The sequence below is a fragment of the Pseudophryne corroboree genome, chromosome 6 (genome assembly GCF_028390025.1).
Source record: "Pseudophryne corroboree isolate aPseCor3 chromosome 6, aPseCor3.hap2, whole genome shotgun sequence".
Classification (NCBI taxonomy): domain Eukaryota; kingdom Metazoa; phylum Chordata; class Amphibia; order Anura; family Myobatrachidae; genus Pseudophryne; species Pseudophryne corroboree.
The window spans coordinates 25621012-25641576 of NC_086449.1; positions in this window are offsets into that span (position 1 = coordinate 25621012).

Here is a 20565-nt window from a genome sequence, read left to right on the forward strand (position 1 = left end):
AAAGAAAGAAAAAAAAACCACGGTTAGGTGGTATATACAATTATGGACGGGCTGCCGAGTGCCGACACAGAGGTAGCCACAGCCGTGAACTACCGCACTGTACTGTGTCTGCTGCTAATATATAGACTGGTTGATAAAGAGATAGTATACTCGTAACTAGTATGTATGTATAAAGAAAGAAAAAAAAACCACGGTTAGGTGGTATATACAATTATGGACGGGCTGCCGAGTGCCGACACAGAGGTAGCCACAGCCGTGAACTACCGCACTGTACTGTGTCTGCTGCTAATATAGACTGGTTGATAAAGAGATAGTATACTCGTAACTAGTATGTATGTATAAAGAAAGAAAAAAAAACCACGGTTAGGTGGTATATACAATTATGGACGGGCTGCCGAGTGCCGACACAGAGGTAGCCACAGCCGTGAACTACCGCACTGTACTGTGTCTGCTGCTAATATATAGACTGGTTGATAAAGAGATAGTATACTCGTAACTAGTATGTATGTATAAAGAAAGAAAAAAAAACCACGGTTAGGTGGTATATACAATTATGGACGGGCTGCCGAGTGCCGACACAGAGGTAGCCACAGCCGTGAACTACCGCACTGTACTGTGTCTGCTGCTAATATATAGACTGGTTGATAAAGAGATAGTATACTCGTAACTAGTATGTATGTATAAAGAAAGAAAAAAAAACCACGGTTAGGTGGTATATACAATTATGGACGGGCTGCCGAGTGCCGACACAGAGGTAGCCACAGCCGTGAACTACCGCACTGTACTGTGTCTGCTGCTAATATATAGACTGGTTGATAAAGAGATAGTATACTCGTAACTAGTATGTATGTATAAAGAAAGAAAAAAAAACCACGGTTAGGTGGTATATACAATTATGGACGGGCTGCCGAGTGCCGACACAGAGGTAGCCACAGCCGTGAACTACCGCACTGTACTGTGTCTGCTGCTAATATATAGACTGGTTGATAAAGAGATAGTATACTCGTAACTAGTATGTATGTATAAAGAAAGAAAAAAAAACCACGGTTAGGTGGTATATACAATTATGGACGGGCTGCCGAGTGCCGACACAGAGGTAGCCACAGCCGTGAACTACCGCACTGTACTGTGTCTGCTGCTAATATAGACTGGTTGATAAAGAGATAGTATACTACTAATATTATATATACTGGTGGTCAGGTCACTGGTCACTAGTCACACTGGCAGTGGCACTCCTGCAGCAAAAGTGTGCACTGTTTAATTTTAATATAATATTATGTACTCCTGGCTCCTGCTATAACCTATAACTGGCACTGCAGTAGTGCTCCCCAGTCTCCCCCACAATTATAAGCTGTGTGAGCTGAGCAGTCAGACAGATATATAATATATATAGATGATGCAGCACACTGGCCTGAGCCTGAGCAGTGCACACAGATATGGTATGTGACTGACTGAGTCACTGTGTGTATCGCTTTTTTCAGGCAGAGAACGGATATATTAAATAAACTGCACTGTGTGTCTGGTGGTCACTCACTATATAATATATTATGTACTCCTGGCTCCTGCTATAACCTATAACTGGCACTGCAGTAGTGCTCCCCAGTCTCCCCCACAATTATAAGCTGTGTGAGCTGAGCAGTCAGACAGATATATATAATATTATTTATATATAGATAATAGATGATGCAGCACACTGGCCTGAGCCTGAGCAGTGCACACAGATATGGTATGTGACTGAGTCACTGTGTGCTGTGTATCGCTTTTTTCAGGCAGAGAACGGATTATATATAAAACTGGTGGTCACTGGTCACTATCAGCAAAACTCTGCACTGTACTGAGTACTCCTAATGCTCCCCAAAATTAGTAAATCAAGTGTCTCTCTAATCTATTCTAAACGGAGAGGACGCCAGCCACGTCCTCTCCCTATCAATCTCAATGCACGTGTGAAAATGGCGGCGACGCGCGGCTCCTTATATAGAATCCGAGTCTCGCGATAGAATCCGAGCCTCGCGAGAATCCGACAGCGTCATGATGACGTTCGGGCGCGCTCGGGTTAACCGAGCAAGGCGGGAAGATCCGAGTCGCTCGGACCCGTGAAAAAAAACATGAAGTTCTGGCGGGTTCGGATTCAGAGAAACCGAACCCGCTCATCTCTACTATTAAATGGATACCATCACATTGATTTATTATAAAATATATGCTTTATAATGGCACACCTGACAGTTAAAAAAAACAAAAAAAAAACTCCAAAGAGATTCATTCAAAAAGCTCCAATATTATTTCTGGTTCACTACTTGGATGTATTTTAAGGATGAAGTTAGAACCGGAGATTGAACTGGATTTGGACTTTGGACTACGCTGGAATCTCTAATTAAACTGGTACACTGATCTCTCTGCGGGTCCCCCCCCCCCTTCCCCCTCCCAACCGGCCCAACCAACCAACCCCCTTGCTTCAGTTTGTTCACATATATTATAATTGGTAACCACCAGCACTGGTTTTGGCTGTTACATTGACCATAAATAATTTGAACTGGTCCTGTACCACCAATCCAAGGCACCCTTGAAAGTGTCTTGAAGCACCCCAGGGTAACAAGGCACATAATTTGAGAACCACTGGTTTAATCCATTACAACACCATAATAGGCTAGACCATTGCACCATAGTCCAATAAATCTCTAGTGTTTTTCACAGAAATGGTGTAGCATTCAGTGCAAGATTCACTGCAATACTAAAACCCCAATATGAGCAGAAAGCCTGATCCGGCCACCAACTGTTAATCAAAATATATGATCCCTATTTCTCACCTTAATGTGAGATTTTTGTTTACCAGATTTAGCTGGTAATTGTAACTGGTAGGTATAGGGTTGAGGTGAAATCAGATTTAGATTAATCAGACAAGAAAAAAACATGGCACTAACCCTGACTCACCAGAGTCGCCACCAAAGCAATCCTCTCCCCTAGCACTGCAGGCTGTCAGGCCACTGCTTTGCTGCTCCTGGCCCGCAGCCTGCCTGTTCCTCAAAGGAGGATGCGACGCCACAGCAGGCAGGGACAAACAGGGAAGGGTGGGTAGGTGATGTGTATCATGGTATGTAACATGACGTGTGATGTCACAGGTCAGAGTGACACAGGGACTGCCGGGACCTGGGGGTTACGTTACCGCCACTGAAGACTGACGGCCCGCTTCTGGACCATTAAGCAACCTACCCAGTGCACCCTAGATGTATGCCTCGGAGGGTTCCTTCATGGGCAGGGTGTACTTCATGTAGATCTTTCCATGCAGGATATATAATACTACACACGTGTCAGTTTTCCCATATATGCATTTGGCCCTTGTATGACTCATCTTAGTATCGCAGCTGCTGTCACTTGTTCTGACACAAGATGGCGCTCCTTTGATAATTGGATTCAGCTGGGCTGAGTAATATGCCACTGGTCTTTGCTTGCTTCCAAGTTTCTGAGTGATCATTCTTAATTAGAGATGAGCGGGTTTGGTTCTCAGAGAACTGAACCATACCGAACTTCACCATTCGAGTCCGGTTCCTAGCAGAGGCGGATTTAGACCTCATGGGGCCCTAAGCGAAATACCGATTTGGGGCCCCCCTACCTCAAACAATCCATAGCGCTATATTTTTGTTCTGACTTATGCCCCCTTACATTACAGATGGAGTTCCGTCTGTGCCTGGGCCTATCACCGCGTCTGGGGCGCACACTTGTCCGTGACACGCATGCGCCCCATTAACTAGAATGAGAGTGGGGCTAAGCAGCGACCAATCAGACAGGGAGTGCCCCATAGAGGTACTGTATGCGCGCGCCCAAAAAATGGGTGTGGTCAATTAAAATGGGACGTGATACACAGACATATGACCCCAACAGTGCAGTGCCAGATCTACAATTGCCCCCACAGTGCAGGTATATACAAATGCCCCCACAGTGCCAGGTATACAAATGCCCCCACAGTGCCAGATCCACAAATGCCCCCACAGTGCCAGGTATACAAATGCCCCCACAGTGCCTGATCCACAATTGCCCCCACAGTGTCAGGTAATACCTGACACTGTGGGGGCAATTGTGGATCTGGCACTGTGGGGGAAATTGTATACCTGACAGGTATACAAATGCCCACACAGTGCCAGGTATACAAATGCCCACACAGCGCCAGGTATACAAATGCCCCACAGTGCCAGCCAATTGCCCCCACAGTGCCAGGTATACAAATGCCCCACAGTGCCAGCCAATTGCCCCCACAGTGCCAGGTATACACTGTGGGGGCAATTGGCTGGCTCTCGGTTTAATGGCGTATAATTCTGATGATATTGCCATATAAGTCCCGTGATACTGGCGTATAATTCCTGTGACATTGCCGTATAATTCCTGTGATATTGCCATATAATTCTCGGAATACTGGCGTATAATTCCTGTGATACTGCCATATAATTCCCGTGATACTGGCGTATAATTCCTGTGACATTGCCGTATAATTCTTGTGATATTGCCATATAATTCTCGGAATACTGGCATATAATTCACGTGATACTGGCATATAATTCCTGTGTTATTGCCGTATAATTCCTGTGACATTGCCATATAGATCCTGTGATATTGTCATATAATTCTCGGAATACTGGCGTATAATTCCTATGATACTGGCATATAATCCCCGTGATACTGTTGTATAAATCCTGTCACATTGCCATATAAATCCTGTGATATTGCCATATAATTCTAGGAATACTGGCGTATAATTCCTGTGATATTGCCATATAATTCCTGTGTTATTGGCGTATAATTCCTGTGATATTGCCATATAATTCTCGTAATACTGGCGGATAATTCCTGCGATACTGGTGTATAATTCATGTGATATTGCCGTATAATTCTTGGAATACTGTCGTATAATTCCTGTGATACTGCCATATAATTCCCATGATACTGCCATATAATTCCTGTGACAATGTCGTATAATTCCTGTGATATTGCCATATAATTCTCAAAATACTGGCATATAATTCCTTTGATACTGCCATATAATTCATGTGATACTGGTGTATAATTCCTGTGACATTTTCGTATTATTCCTGTGATATTGTCATATAATTCACGGAATACTGTCGTATATGTCCTGTGATACTGCCATATAATTCCTGTGATACTGACATATAATTCCTGTGATACTTGCGCATAATTCCTGTGACTTTGCCGTATAATTCCTGTGATATTGCCATATAATTCTCGGAATACTGGCGTATAATTCCTGTGATACTGCCATATAATTCCTGTGATACTGGCATAAAATTCCTGTGATACTGGCGTATAATTCCTGTAATATTGCCATATAATTCTCGTAATACTGGCGTATATTTCCTGTGATACTGCCATATAATTCTCATGATACTGGCGTATAATTCCTGTGACATTGCCGTATAATTCCTGTGATATTGCATATAATTCTCTGAATACTGATGTATAATTCCTGTGATATTGCCATATAATTCCCGTGATACTGACGTATAATTCCTGTGACATTGCCATATAATTCCTGTGATATTGCCATATAATTCTCGGCATACTGGCATATAATTCCTGTGATACTGCTATATAATTCCTGTGATTCTGGCGTATAATTCCTGTGATACTGGCGTATAATTCCAGTGATATTGCCGTATAATTTTCGGAATACTGGCGTATAATTCCTGTGATACTGCCATATAATTCCCGTGATACTGGCGTATAATTCCTGTGACATAGCCGTATAATTCCTGTGATATTGCCATATCAATTTCGGAATAGTGGCATATAATTCCTGTGATACTGCCATATAATTCCCGTGATACTGACGTATAATTCCTGTGATATTGCCATATAATTCTCGGAATACTGCCGTATAATTCCAGTTATCCTGCCGTATAATTCCATATAAATCCATATAATTCTGTATAAATCCAGTCCAGTGGTGCTGCCATATAAATTCAGTGGTGCTGTCCTGTGCTGTATATTATTTACTTCAAATAAAGGGGTTATTATTATTTGATCCAAATAATTTTTTACAGGGTTTGCACTGTGAGGTGTAGGGGTACACTCTCTTGTGCCGCATATTGTGTTATATAACTCCAGAAAAATAATGGAGAACAAACATTTGGAGGATAAAATAGGGAAAGATCAAGAACCACTTCCTCCTAGTGCTGAAGCTGCTGCCACTAGCCATGGCATAGATGATGAAATGCCTTCAACATTATCTGCCAAGGCCGATGCCCATTGTGATAGTAGAGAGCATGTAAAATCCAAATAGCCAAAGTTCAGTAAAAGACCACCCCAAATTTTTTTAAATGGTCTGAGGAGAAACGTAAACTTTCCAATATGCCATTTACGACACAGAGTGGCAAGGAACGGCTGAGGCCCTGACCTGTGTTCATGACTAGTGGTTCAGCTTCACATGACAATGGAAGCCCTCATCCTCCCACTAGAAAAATGAAAAGAGTTAAGCTGGAAAGAGCACAGAAAAGAACTGTGCATTCTGAGATGGAATCAAAAATGCCCAAGGAGAGTCCAAGTGTGTCAGCGGTTGTGATGTCTGACTTTCCCAACACTGGACGGGAAGAGGTGGCTCCTTCCACCATTTGCACGCCCCCCTGCAAGTGCTGGAAGGAGCACCCACAGTTCAGTTCCTGACAGAGGCGTATCTAAGGTAGGGTGAGTGGGGCACGTGCCCTGGGCGCCTTGGCAGGCCCAGGAGAGGGGGCGCCGCCAGTGGCCAGGGCATCATGCCCCACTCGCCCCCGTCAACCCGAAATGTGAGGGGAGGAGAGCGCAGCGTCTCTCCCTCCCCTCACCGCTGCTGAAAGCCCTAGCAGCGCTGCTGTGTCCGGTCTCCGGTGTTAGCCAATCAGAGCTTGCGGACCGGCTCCTGATTGGCTGCCGGTCCGCGAGCTCTGATTGGCTAGCGAACCGTCGCCAGACAGCCGCCGGAGACCTGGAGCGGTGAGGGGAAGGAGAGGCGCTGCGCTGCGCTCTTCTCCCCTCACATATCAACAACAAGCGGTGAGTGACCGGGGGGGAGGACGGCGGCACAGTGGGGCCTGTATCTGGCACTAAATGGGGCTTGTAACTGGCACTGAGTGGGGCATGTAACTGGCACTGAGTGGGGCCTGGCACTGTGGGGCAGTATCTGGCACTGTGGGGCAATGTATCTGGCACTGTGGGGCAATGTATCCGGCACTGTGGGGCATGTATCCGGCACCGTGGGGCATGTATACAGCACTGTGGGGCACTGTAACTGGCACTGTGGGGCAATGTAACTGGCACTGTGGGGTATGTATCTGGCACTGTGGGGCATGTATATGGCACTGTGGGGCATGTATCTGGCACTGTGGGGCATGTATCTGGCACTGTGGGGCATGTATCTGGCACTGTGGGGCATGTATCCGGCACTGAGTGGGGCATGTATCTAGCACTGAGTGGGGCATGTATCTGGCACTGTGGGGCATGTATCTGGCACTGTGGGGCATGTATCTGGCACTGTGGGGCATTGTATCTGGCACTGTGGGGCAATGTAACTGGCACTGTGGGGTATGTATCTGGCACTGAGTGGGGCATGTATCCGGCACTGTGGGGCATTGTATCCGGCACTGTGGGGCATTGTATCTGGCACTGTGGGGCATTGTATCTGGCACTGTGGGGCATTGTATCTGGCACTGTGGGGCATTGTATCTGGCACTGTGGGGCAATGTAACTGGCACTGTGGGGCAATGTAACTGGCACTAAGTGGGGCAATGTATCTGGCACTGTGGGGCAATGTATCTGGCACTGTGGGGCAATGTAACTGGCACTGTGGGCCATTTTCAGTGGCCACACCCCTTCTGGAGCGTGGCCACACCCCTTCTGGTGTGTGACCACGCCCATTTTTCGGCGGGGGGCGCACATGCTTCTTTTTATTTATATTTTTTATTTTTTGGGGGGGCGCCATTTTCCATCTTGCCCTGGGCTCCGAAAACCCTAGCTACGCCTCTGGTTCCTGATATTCAAATTGAAGATGTCACTGTTGAAGTACACCAGGATGATGATATTGGGGTTGCTGGTACTGAGGAGGAAGTTGACGATGAGGATTCTGATGGTGATGTTTGTTTAAATCAGGCACCGGGGGAGACACCTGTTGTCCGTGGGATGAAGAAGCTCATTGTGATGCCTGGGCAGACTACCAAAAAAGCCACCACTTCGGTGTGGAGTTATTTCTCCACAAATCTGGACAACAGGTGTCAAGCCATCTGTTGCCTCTATCAATCTGTAATAAGTAGGGGTAAGGATGTTAACCACCCAGGAACATCCTCCCTTATACGTCACCTGCAGCGCATTCATCATAAGTCAGTGTCAAGTTGTGAAACTTTGGGTAAGAGTGTAAGAAGTCCACTGACACCTAAATCCTTTCTTCCTCCTGTACCCAAGCTCCTGCAAGCCACACCACCAACTCCCTCAACGTCAACTTCCTCCTAAGTGAGGAACGTCAGTAGTCCTGCAGGCCATGTCACTGTCAATACTGAGGATTCCTCTCCTAACCAGGATTCCCCCGGAGGATCCTTGAGTGTTGCTGCCGCTGCTGTTATTGCTGCTGGGAGTCAATCGTCATCCCAGAGGGGAAGTCGGAAGACCACTTGTACAACTTCAACTAAGCAATTGACTGACCAACAGTCCTTTGTGAGGAAGATGAAATATGACAGCAGTCATCCTGTTGCAAAGTAGATAACTGAGACCTTGACAGCTATGTTGGTGTTAGACGTGCGTCCGGTATCCGCCATTAGTGCAGTGGGATTCAGACAATTGATGGAGGTATTGTGTCCACGGTACCAAATCCCATCTAGGTTCCACTTCACTAGGCAGGCGATACCGAGAATGTACAAAGATGTCAGAAAAAGAGTCACCAGTGTCCTACAAAATGTAGTTGTATCCAGTGTCCACTTAACCACGGACATGTGGACAAGTGGAACAGGGCAGACTAAGGACTACATGACAGTGAAAGCCCACTGGGTAGATGTATGGTCTCCCGCAGCAACAACAGCAGCGGAAACAGTAGAAGCATCTCACAAATGCCAACTCGTTCCTAGGCAGACTATGCTATGTATCACAGCTTTCCGTAACAGGCACACAGCTGACAACCTGTTACGGAAACGGAGGGACGTCATCGCAGAATGGCTTATCCCATTTAGACTCTCCTGGGGATTTGTGATATCGGACAACGCCACCAATATTGTGCGTGCATTACATCTGGGCAAATTCCAGCATGTCCCATGTTTTGCACATACAATTCATTTGATGGTGCAGAATTTTTTGAAAAATGAGAGGGGTGTGCAGGAGATGCTGTTGGTGGCCTGAAAAATTGCGGGCCACTTTCAATATTCTGCCACAGCGTGCCGAAGACCGGAGCGCCAGCAAACACTCCTGAACCTGCCCTGCCATCAACTGAAGCAAGAGGTGGTAACGAGGTGGAATTCAACACTCTATATGCTTCAGAGGATATAGGCAAAGGAGGGGGAATGCACCTGACTCAAGCACAGTGTAGAATGATTTCAGTCTTGTGCAAGTTTCTCAAATCCTTTGAACTTGCCACACGTGAAGTCAGTTCAGACACTGCCAGCTTGAGTCAGGCCATTCCCCTCATCAGGCTTTTGCAGAAGCAGCTGGAGAAATTGAAGGAGGAGCTGTGGCCGGAGAGACTAGCCAGCCACACGTGTAATGGCGTCTGCGGCACTGAAGGGGTTAACCCTCGTGCCCAGCGCCATGTTGCGGACTGTTTAAAAGTTTGTTGAATCATGTGTTTTACTTTTAACATGTCTTATGTAGTGCTCTGTGCACTATTGCAGGAATTCATGTTTAACTGTATCTATTTTATATTCAAGACAGGCTTGGTGTATATTTAAAGGAAAAATGCAGTTACTATAGATGTCTGAATACGCATCTCTTATCCTCTGGAAATAGGAAGTGGCATGCTAATGGCCCTGTTCTATCAGAGAGGTGTGAAGGACAATACCTTTTGATGTGTAAGTTCCTTAGAGAGAGAGATGCTAATCACTGGGTCTATGGGCTTGGAATCTGTTTCATGTAGGGAATACGATCCGTGAATGGCAGATAAAGGAAGGAAGACCGTTTGTTTGTATTGTAGCTATTCCTGTTGTAATCTTAAACACTGGGATTGCCTGCAGATGGGAATGACCAGACACATTTGTATTTTGAAGATATGTGATAAATTTATCAATAGTGAATGTTAATCTGATACCAAACGTTGTCTGGGTGACCGGAAGGAGGATATTGTTTTATTGCACTTATATCCTTGTAAAATGTAATTTATTGGTATTTTGTAAAATAACCTGATTGGTTGGAGAAGACAGGGAGGGCTTACCCCCCTGTGGTACTGTGTGGAAAACTGACATAAAAAGGAGACCTGCGTGCCTCCAGAGTTGGAATTGTAACATCTTCTTCTGCTGAAAACATCTTGATTGTATGCTGTTGCCCCTAGCAATAGGGAGGAGCCTTTTTAAAGGTTATTTGAGCAATAAACACCTTTGCCTCAAGAAGACTGCTTCATCTTGTGACCTACAGGGTTAGGCCAAACCTAGCCCCGTTTTCCGGCTGTCCAGAGAAGCACCTGACGTCTCCAAGCTCCGCCTTCCGCCAGCTACCGGTAGAGGCCTAGCAAGTGGCTAGTGGGGATTCGTCAGCACCACACAGCTGTGGTAAGGCAGTGCGTCGGCACATACAGAGCAGAACCGTGGTTCCATACGCCACGGCAGGTTAGGAGTTTGGTGGTGGCAGCAAGAACCCGCCCACAACGCAGTGGGTGGAGTCAGTAACAGGCGGTTACTGACGGTAAGCGGGAATCCCCTATGTGGTCAGGCCTCGTGCGGCTTGACCTTCCAATCTGTGCGCAGTCGGCGGGACGCGGCAAGCGGCGAGTGCTTCCGTACGGTACCGTCCTGTCACAGAAATTGGTGGCATAGTGGTGGGATATTCCCAGGCGGCTTTTCATCACCCGATTGGAGAAGCCGAGTTACTCAGGAGAGAAGTAACTGCAGCGCAGGAGAACGCACAAGATGGCGGAATTCAGCGGAATGTCCAAGGAGGATCTGGAGATCGTATGCCAGGGGAAGGGTGTGGATATCCCTTCCAACGCGTCCAGAAGCGTCATGAAGGCGGCGCTCAGGAGCGTGGAGGAGTCTCATCGGGCGGAGGTGGATCGCAGAGGGCGGCCCAACAGTGGACCTTCGTAAGGAACCGGTGAGAACCACAAGCCCCGCCCTCTCTCACAGTAGCAATGTTTCCCAGCAATCCCTAGCAGGGCCAGGATCCCAACGTCCCAGCGGGGGCAGTACGGATAGCCTAGCAGATCGGCTAGCGGAATTGGGGGAAAGGGCAACGGAGCAAGAGCGCTTGATCATCATCCAGATGTGGCGTGATGAGCGGGCACCACAGGCCGTGGTACCCCGGGAGCCGTTGTCAGCTGTTGTACACAGATCGGGACGCATTCAGTTTGCCAAGTTTGCAGACAGTGATGGGGACATTGATGGACATTTACAAGTTTTTGAAAGGACTTGCAAACTACACGATCTACCCAAGTCGGAGTGGGTGAGACACCTTGTGCCCACTCTGCATGGAGAGGCCTTGGAGGCCTATCGAGGAGTGGCGACGGAGGACTGTGGGAACTACGACGAAGTCGCGAAGGCCCTCCTCCAGCGATTCTTCATCACTCCAGAGTCTTACAGGAAGAAGTTCAGAGACTTGCCCAAGAATCCTAGCAGCACCCATGAGCAGTTCGCCACCCAGCTGCGGCAGTACGTGGTGAAGTGGGTGAAGGATTCGGAAGCCACTACATGGGACGCACTGATCGACCTGATCTGCAGGGAGCAGTTCTACCGCCGGTGCGCCCAGGAAGTGAAGGAGTGGGTGCTAGACCGGGAGCCACCCAGCTTAAAGATGGCTGCCCAGTTAGCAGACAAGTATGTGGCAATTCGGCCACGGGGGCAGAAGCGCCCCGCCAGCAGCCAGCTCCAACAGACTGTACCACCAAGGGGACCACCCTCTTCAGCTCATCAACCCCAAAGACAAGCATCTTCCAACCCGGGTGCTCTTGGCCAGCAACCGCACCGCAGCGTCCCTGCAACTGATCAGAGATCATCGGTGCCACGACTGGAGAAGAAGTGCTACGGCTGTGGGAAAATCGGACATCTGAGGATGAACTGTCCTGCATCCCAAGCACTCCAGACTCGTGCCCCAAATCCGAGTGCTGGAGCCCGGATCGCTTGTTTGACGAGAGGAGATGAGCCTACAGAGACTGTTCCCCCTCCAGTCAGTCCGATGGAGTGTGGCGAGAGACAGGTGCACTCTGCGGAGAGAGTCACCTGCATGGCCAAACAGCCCCTACACAACATGTGGAGGCACCTGCAGCCAGTCCACGTGGGACCCCTGCAGGGAGAAGGCCTAAGAGACTCTGGGGCCTCAATCACTGTGGTGAGCCCCCACCTTATAGATCCTGCTGCAGTATTGCAGGGTCGCACTGCCACGATCACCCTGGCAGAAGGAACAGAAAAAGCGGTTCCCATGGCAAGAGTCTACCTGGACTGGGGAGCTGGACCAGAGTTGCGAGAAGTTGCCGTCATGGATGGTCTCCCAACTGATGTGGTCCTAGGAAATGATCTGGGTGGTGGGATCGTCACTACGTTTGTTGGCGCCATTCCCCGGAGTCAAGTTCCAAAACCACTGTTGACATCAGCTACTCCAGCACAGCACAGCCCAGAGGAAAAGACTACAGCTGCTAGACAACTGCCAGCACAGCCAACCACAGCATCAACCAGCCCAGAGGAAAAGATTACAGCGGCTAGATCAGCACATCGACCCCGCATGCCTTTTGCCTCTGGTATGCCCACGTCCACTAGCAACGCAGAGGATGTCGGTTCCAGCTCGTTTGATCCTGTGGGGGTGCCCAATGATGCTCCTGACCCAAGTGGTTTGCCAACTCCGGCGGTGAGTATGAGAAACCACACTGACTTTTCCATGACTGACCCCTACCAGACTGACCCTAGTAGTCCCCACCTAGATCCCCCTGTAGAGTGTCCCAATTTAGGAGAGATTGAGGGCCACAGGCAGGAGTTTAGGGAGGCTCAACTCTCTGACCCATCCCCGAAAGGCATGAGGCGCCACTCTGGCAGCGGCCTTGACAGGGTTGGGGCAGGAAGTTTGACCTGGCGGGAAGGGTTAAGGTACAGGGTAGACAGGAAAGTGGGAGGGGATAGACCAGATAGGGAATGTGTCCAACTGGTCCCCTCAGGGAAAGTTCCTGCGCAACCGGTGTCGGTTGCCAGTGAAACCCCTTTGGACAGCAACCCGGGGACAGACCGTACCCTGAAGTGCCTGACACAGAGCTTACCCTGGTCTGGAATGTCGGATGACGCCCAGACCAACTGTAAGGCTGGTGCCATGCGTTGGCAGCCGGGGCACTCCAGCGGTTGTGTTGTCTCTGGGCCTCTGCCCATAGGAGAACCCTTGCAGCAAGTTGCTGTAGACATAGCAGGTCCCCTGCCTGTGCGCAGTAGATCGGGGAAGACACGCAGCCTCCCTGTAGTGGATGCCACACAGGATCCAGAGGCTGGTGGTCTGGCCGCCATCCCTGTGGCACAGGTAGTGGACGAGGAGGAAGGAGTAGGCCTAGGTGACAGGGTAAGTTTCCCGAGTCATAGGTCGACGGAGGAGGATTGGAGGGCAGGTCTGACAGTTAGGGCAGACAGTTGCCAGATAGGTATGACGGAGGTGCAGTGCCTGGGGCACCATGTGGGAGGAGACAGGGGTAGGCCCAACCCAGAGGGGGTGGAGGCAACCAGAGGCTGTCCCCGACCCACATCACCCAGACCGGTACTGACCTTAGAACCTGTAAGGCCCTACGGACATGTTGTCATTGACTTTAGTCCTGTAGTGAACCCCTTGACAGAGATGGCTAGGAAGGGCATTCCCAAGTCAGTGGACTTTGCACCCGCTTGCGAGTTGGCATTCCAGTCATTGAAGGAGGCTCGGGTACCCGCTCCAGTGCTGATGGCGCACATTCTTGACCAGGACTGTGTGTTACGAACTATTGCGCCACTGCACGGACTGGGAGCCGTACCGAGCCAGAAAGAGCCATATGGGCAGGAGCACCGTGTGGCCTGTTTGAGCAGAAAACTGCTATGGTGGGAGGTGGGGTATGCCACAGTTGGGACACCGTGGGTGGCACTTGTTTGTAACCGGCCCCCCACCGTGGTGACTTACCACCTACCTGTTAGGTGGCTGCAACCTACCTTGGGGAAATTGGACAGACTTTTGTGGTGGAGCCTTGAACTTGGACTTCAGGTGGACTATTTGAACATTGTGCACCCACGAAGAGAGGCCCACTGCACTATGGATGAACTGTCTAGGCCGGAGCCTACACACCCTAGGTAGCGTCCCCTTCAACACAAGGGACTGCGGGACCAGGACCCAAATCGTTGGGACATGGGTCCCTGGTTGACCCGCTTGAATGGGGGGGAAGGAATGTGGCCGGAGAGACTAGCCAGCCACACGTGTAATGGCGTCTGCGGCACTGAAGGGGTTAACCCTCGTGCCCAGCGCCATGTTGCGGACTGTTTAAAAGTTTGTTGAATCATGTGTTTTACTTTTAACATGTCATATGTAGTGCTCTGTGCACTATTGCAGGAATGCATGTTTAACTGTATCTATTTTATATTCAAGACAGGCTTGGTGTATATTTAAAGGAAAAATGCAGTTACTATAGATGTCTGAATACGCATCTCTTATCCTCTGGAAATAGGAAGTGGCATGCTAATGGCCCTGTTCTATCAGAGAGGTGTGAAGGACAATACCTTTTGATGTGTAAGTTCCTTAGAGAGAGATGCTAATCACTGGGTCTATGGGCTTGGAATCTGTTTCATGTAGGGAATACGATCCGTGAATGGCAGATAAAGGAAGGAAGACCGTTTGTTTGTATTGTAGCTATTCCTGTTGTAATCTTAAACACTGGGTTAGCCTGCAGATGGGAATGACCAGACACATTTGTATTTTGAAGATATGTGATAAATTTATCAATAGTGAATGTTAATCTGATACCAAACGTCTGGGTGACAGGAAGGAGGATATTGTTTTATTGCACTTATATCCTTGTAAAATGTAATTTATTGGTATTTTGTAAAATAACCTGATTGGTTGGAGAAGACAGGGAGGGCTTACCCCCCTGTGGTACTGTGTGGAAAACTGACATAAAAAGGAGACCTGCGTGCCTCCAGAGTTGGAAATGTAACATCTTATTCTGCTGAAAACATCTTGATTGTATGCTGTTGCCCCTAGCAATAGGGAGGAGCCTTTTTAAAGGTTATTTGAGCAATAAACACCTTTGCCTCAAGAAGACTGCTTCATCTTGTGACCTACAGGGTTAGGCCAAACCTAGCCCCGTTCTCCGGCTGTCCAGGGAAGCACCTGACGTCTCCAAGCTCCGCCTTCCGCCAGCTACCGGTAGAGGCCTAGCAAGTGGCTAGTGGGGATTCGTCAGCACCACACAGCTGTGGTAAGGCAGTGCGTCGGCACATACAGAGCAGAACCGTGGTTCCAAACGCCACGGCAGGTTAGGAGTTTGGTGGTGGCAGCAAGAACCCGCCCACAACGCAGTGGGTGGAGTCAGTAACAGGCGGTTACTGACGGTAAGCGGGAATCCCCTATGTGGTCAGGCCTCGTGCGGCTTGACCTTCCAATCTGTGCGCAGTCGGCGGGACGCGGCAAGCGGCGAGTGCTTCCGTACGGTACCGTCCTGTCACAGGAGCTAAGACTGAGCGATTCCGCAAAGGATGTGGGACTTGTGGATGGAGCCCTTCATTGGCTTTGCCAGGATTCAAGGGTGGTCAATCTGTTGAAATCAGAGCACTACATTTTGGCCACCATGCTCGATCCTAGGTTTAAAGCCTACATTGTATCTCTCTTTCCAGCAGACACAAGTCTGCAGAGGTGTAAAGACCTGCTGGTGAGTAAATTGTCAACTCAAGCGGAACGTGACCCGTCAACAGTTCCTCCTTCAATTTCTCCTGCCACTGGTGCTGCAAGGAAAAGGATAAGATTTCCTAGCCCACCCACTGGCGGTGATGCAGGGCAGTCAGGAGTGAGTGCTGACATCTGGTTCGGACTGAAGGACCTGCCAACGATTACTGACATGTCTCATGTCACTGCATATGATTCGGTCACCATTGAAAGAATGGTGGAGGATTATATGAGTACAGCATCCAAGTAGGCATGTCAGACAGTCCGTATGTATACTGGCAGGAAAAAAAGGCAATTTGGATGCCCTTGCACAAACTGGCTGTATTTTAACTAAGTTGCCCCCCCTCCAGATGGTTTAGTGCAGCCGGTAACCTTGTCAGCGATCGGCGTAGGAGGTTACTTCCAGAAAATGTGGAGATGATGTTCATCAAAATTAATTATAAATTCCTCCAGGAAGACCTTTACCACCAATTGCCTGCAGAAAGTACAGAGGGACCTGTGATGGTGGATTCCAGTGGGGACGAATTAATACTCTGTGAGGAGGGGGATGTACACAGTGAAAGGGGTGAGGAATCGGAGGATGAGGATGAGGTCGACATCTTGCCTCTGTATAGCCAGTTTGTGAAAGGAGAGATTGATTGCTTCTTTTTTTGGTGGGGGCCCAAACAAAATGTCATTTCAGCCACAGTCGTGTGGCAGACCCTGTCGCTGAAATGATTGGTTTGTTAAAGTGTGCATGTCCTGTTTATACAACATAAGGGTGGGTGAGAGGGTCCAAGGACAATTCCATCTTGCACCTTTTTTTCTTCTTATCATCATGTGCTGTTTGGTGACTATTTTTTTAAAGTGCCATCCTGTCTGACACTTCCGTATATGTCCAGTGGTACTGCTATTTAATTCCAGTGATTTGAACGTATAATTCCAGTGATTTTGCCATTTAATTCCAATGATTTGGATGTATAATTCCAGTGGGAATTGTTTGTGTCGCTTGGCTTAGTCATACAGCTACCTCATTGCACCTCTTCAACATCTTTTCATGAGGTGCTGTTTTGGGGCCTAGTTTTTGAAAAGTGACATCCTGTCTGACACTGCCGTATGAATCCAGGGGTACTGCTGTATTAGTCCTGGGGTACTGCCGTATAAGTCTACCAATTGCAGAATTTTTCAAAAATGACAGGGGCATGCTGGAGATGCTGTCAGTGGACCAAACAATTGCAGCCAACCCTCGACATTCAGCCACTGCATGACACTACTAGATAAGCCAGGTGGTTGTGTTGCTTAGCTTAGTCATACAGCAACCTCGGTGCACCTTTTTTTCTTCTTTGCATCATGTGCTGTTTGGGGCCTATTTTTGATATTTGCCCTCCTGTCTGCCACTGCAGTGCCACTCCTAGATGGGCCAATTGTTTGTGTCACATGGCTTAGTCATACAGCTACCTCATTGCACCTCTTTTTCTTCTTTGCATCATGTGCTGTTTGGGGACTAGTTTTTGAATAGTGCTATCTTGTCTGCAACTGCAGTACCACTCCTAGATGGGTCAGGTGTTTGTGCCGCACACTTGTGTCGCTTAGCTTAGTCATACAGCCACCTCGCTGCAACTTTTAGGCCTAAAAACAATATTGTGAGGTGTAATGTGTTCAGAATAGACTGGAAATGAGTAGAAATTAATGTTATTGAGGTTAATAATACCTAGGAGCAAAATTACCCCCAAATTCTGTGATTTTTGCTGTTTTTATGGTTTTTTCAAAAATCATCCAGATCCAAAACCAAAACACGAAAGGGTGGTTTTGCCAAAACCAAGCCAAAACCAAAACAAGAAAGTGGAATTAGAACCAAAACACAAAAAGTGCCAGCCGCACATCTCTACTCTTAATGCATGCCCTTTATTTTCATGGCAAAACAGGTTAAAAGGTTTCCTGTAACCGGGTAATGCCAATGCTGGGATTATTGCAGCTTGTTTCAGCTGCTGTACTGCTTCTTCAATGGTTTCCCTGTTCTCCAACGATGCTTCTTTCTTTGTCAACTCGTATAGAGGTTGCATCAATATTAAGGCTGAGAGTATCCTTTCTCTGCAGTGTCAAATAAGTTCTGGAAAGGCTCTGATTTCTTTTAATGTTCTTGGAGTTTTTACATGAGTTATCGCTCTTGTCCTTTCATCTGTAAGGTGCTTGTTCTTTGGTATATACATGTCCTAGAAAGACAACCTTCATGTCTTCTGTAATTGGCACTGAAAAGAATGCATTTGCCAAGTTAATCACTGCAAACCAAACAGCTTCAGTTGAAATTTGGTTGAGCAAGGTGTGAGGGTTGGGTATGCTTGGAATATTAATAATCAGTCTTTTGTTTATTTCCCTTAAAACATGAGCAAGTTGGCACTAAACATCTGTTCTGACTCGCTTCTTCTTCACTGCAAACAGTGGAGTGTTGAATGGTGATCTGCATTCCTTAATAACTCCAATATCTCTGTATTTCTGGATATGCTCTGTAATGGCTTTGGACTGAGCTTCTGTCAGTGGGTATTGTCTTATAGAGACTGGTTGCACACCAGGTCTTTAGGTGTAATTTTACTGGATCCACTTGAAGATTATCCACATTACCCTTAGGCCATACCTTGCTGGTACTTCTTTCATCCATTCAGCTAGGTCTTTTGTATCCTTATCTTCAGCGATGTTCATATTTATGAGGTAGATGGCTGCTTCTAATTGGTTCTGTACCTTCTTTGGTATGTTGATGGAAAATTCAACTCCTGCTGGGGCGTACTGTATTCTTGCTTGGATAAGCTTCAGTATATTGCGTCCAAGCAAATTCAAGAACTGGACTGGTATTGGTGTATAATTGCTTCGGCTGGCTCTGGTATCTATTAGATCCAAACATTCTTCTCCAGTGGGCAAGGTGAATGTAACCATACCTTCTGTAGTTTCTTTGGAGACATTGGTGGTCGTTCCGAGTTGATTCGCTCGTTGCCGATTTTTGCTATGCTGCGATTTGTTGCAAAATGCGCATGGTACACTGCTCACTATCCATGATGTTCCCTGTCTAGTGAGTGTGATTGGAGGTACTGTTGGTCCTTGTAGTTCTGTGATCTGAATTGGGGTCACTGATACTGGTGCTGTAGGTATTGAACATAATGCTGCCCCATATGGTGATAGCAGGGCTGGTTCTAAGATTTGTGGCGCCCCGGGCAAAATATGGGGGCGTGGCTTCAATTGGGGGTGTGGTCAACGCGCTGAAAGAAAAAATAAAAATAAATAAAAAGTATACTTACCATCCCCGTTCCTGATCCAGACCCCCTCCGCCGGCGGCGCCGCTCTTCTCCTCTACTCTCTTCTCTTCGATCTATGGGAGAGACGTTATTACGTCTCTCCCATAGAACAGCAAAGACACTAGAGGTCAATTATGACCCCTAGTGTCTGTGCCACTATGCTGTGCGGTGCGCGATGACGTCATCGCGCATCGCACAGCAAAGGTCCTCTAGACGAAGGGAAACTAGACCGTAGCGTCTAGTTTCCCTTCATGGAGAGAACCTTTGCTGTGCGGTGCGCGATGACGTCATCGCGCACCGCACAACTAAGGTCCTCTCAATGAAGGGAAACTAGACACTACGCGTCTGGTTCCCTTCAAAGCGGGGGGGGGGCACAGCAGGGCACTGCGGGGGGCACAGTGGCGGATCTTGCCCTGGTGCGGCGCCCTCCGGAAGGCGGCGCCCCGGGCAAAAGTACAGCTTGCCCGTGGCAAGAACCGCCACTGGGTGATAGGTATATTTGGGGTCTGTGTAGAATTGATGGTGAAATCATCATTCCAGGTATCTCTTCATCTGTTTCAGTTTTTTTGCCACACATTTCCATAGATACATTTGTCCACATTGCTGCTTGGTCTGTGTACACTCTATTCTTGGAGGCAAACTGTTCCCATTTATCACAGTCAAATGTCCTCCCACTGCAGGTAATTCTTCTCTCTTATGCCTTTCCCTAGGCCTTTGTTTTTCTTTTTCTTTCCTTCCCACTGTTGAACAATACCCACAGGTATGTGTGGCCTAGACATTACAAGGAAAGGACTTACCCACTCCTATTAAAGCAACAAGGTTTCCCCTTTAGAAAGCACTGTAGTAGAGTGGAATACTTGCATAATTTCTTGCTAGTTCAAAGGTCCCCTTCAACAGGATTAACCCCTGTTGTCACTTCAACCGTAAATTCTGGCTAGAAGAATATCCCACACAGACAATGTCTAAGTGAAACCCTCTCCCAACTGCAGTTTTTGCTTGACATTGTTCCAACAGTGGTCACGGGAAGTTTTTATCTGTATCTGAATTGCGGACAAATTACTGGAATTGCTGTATTACCTCTGCCTCCTTCAATCGACAGAACAAACGTCCCTCTTAATGAGACCAATACGGTGTATCATATATTGTGGATCTGGAATATGGATTCCTATCAAAATATTGGCAAGTTTATCAGTACCGAATACAGAGTACACAAGGAATTTGTTTCCGATAACCACTGCTCTCAGACAACACAATATGATGGCAACGACAT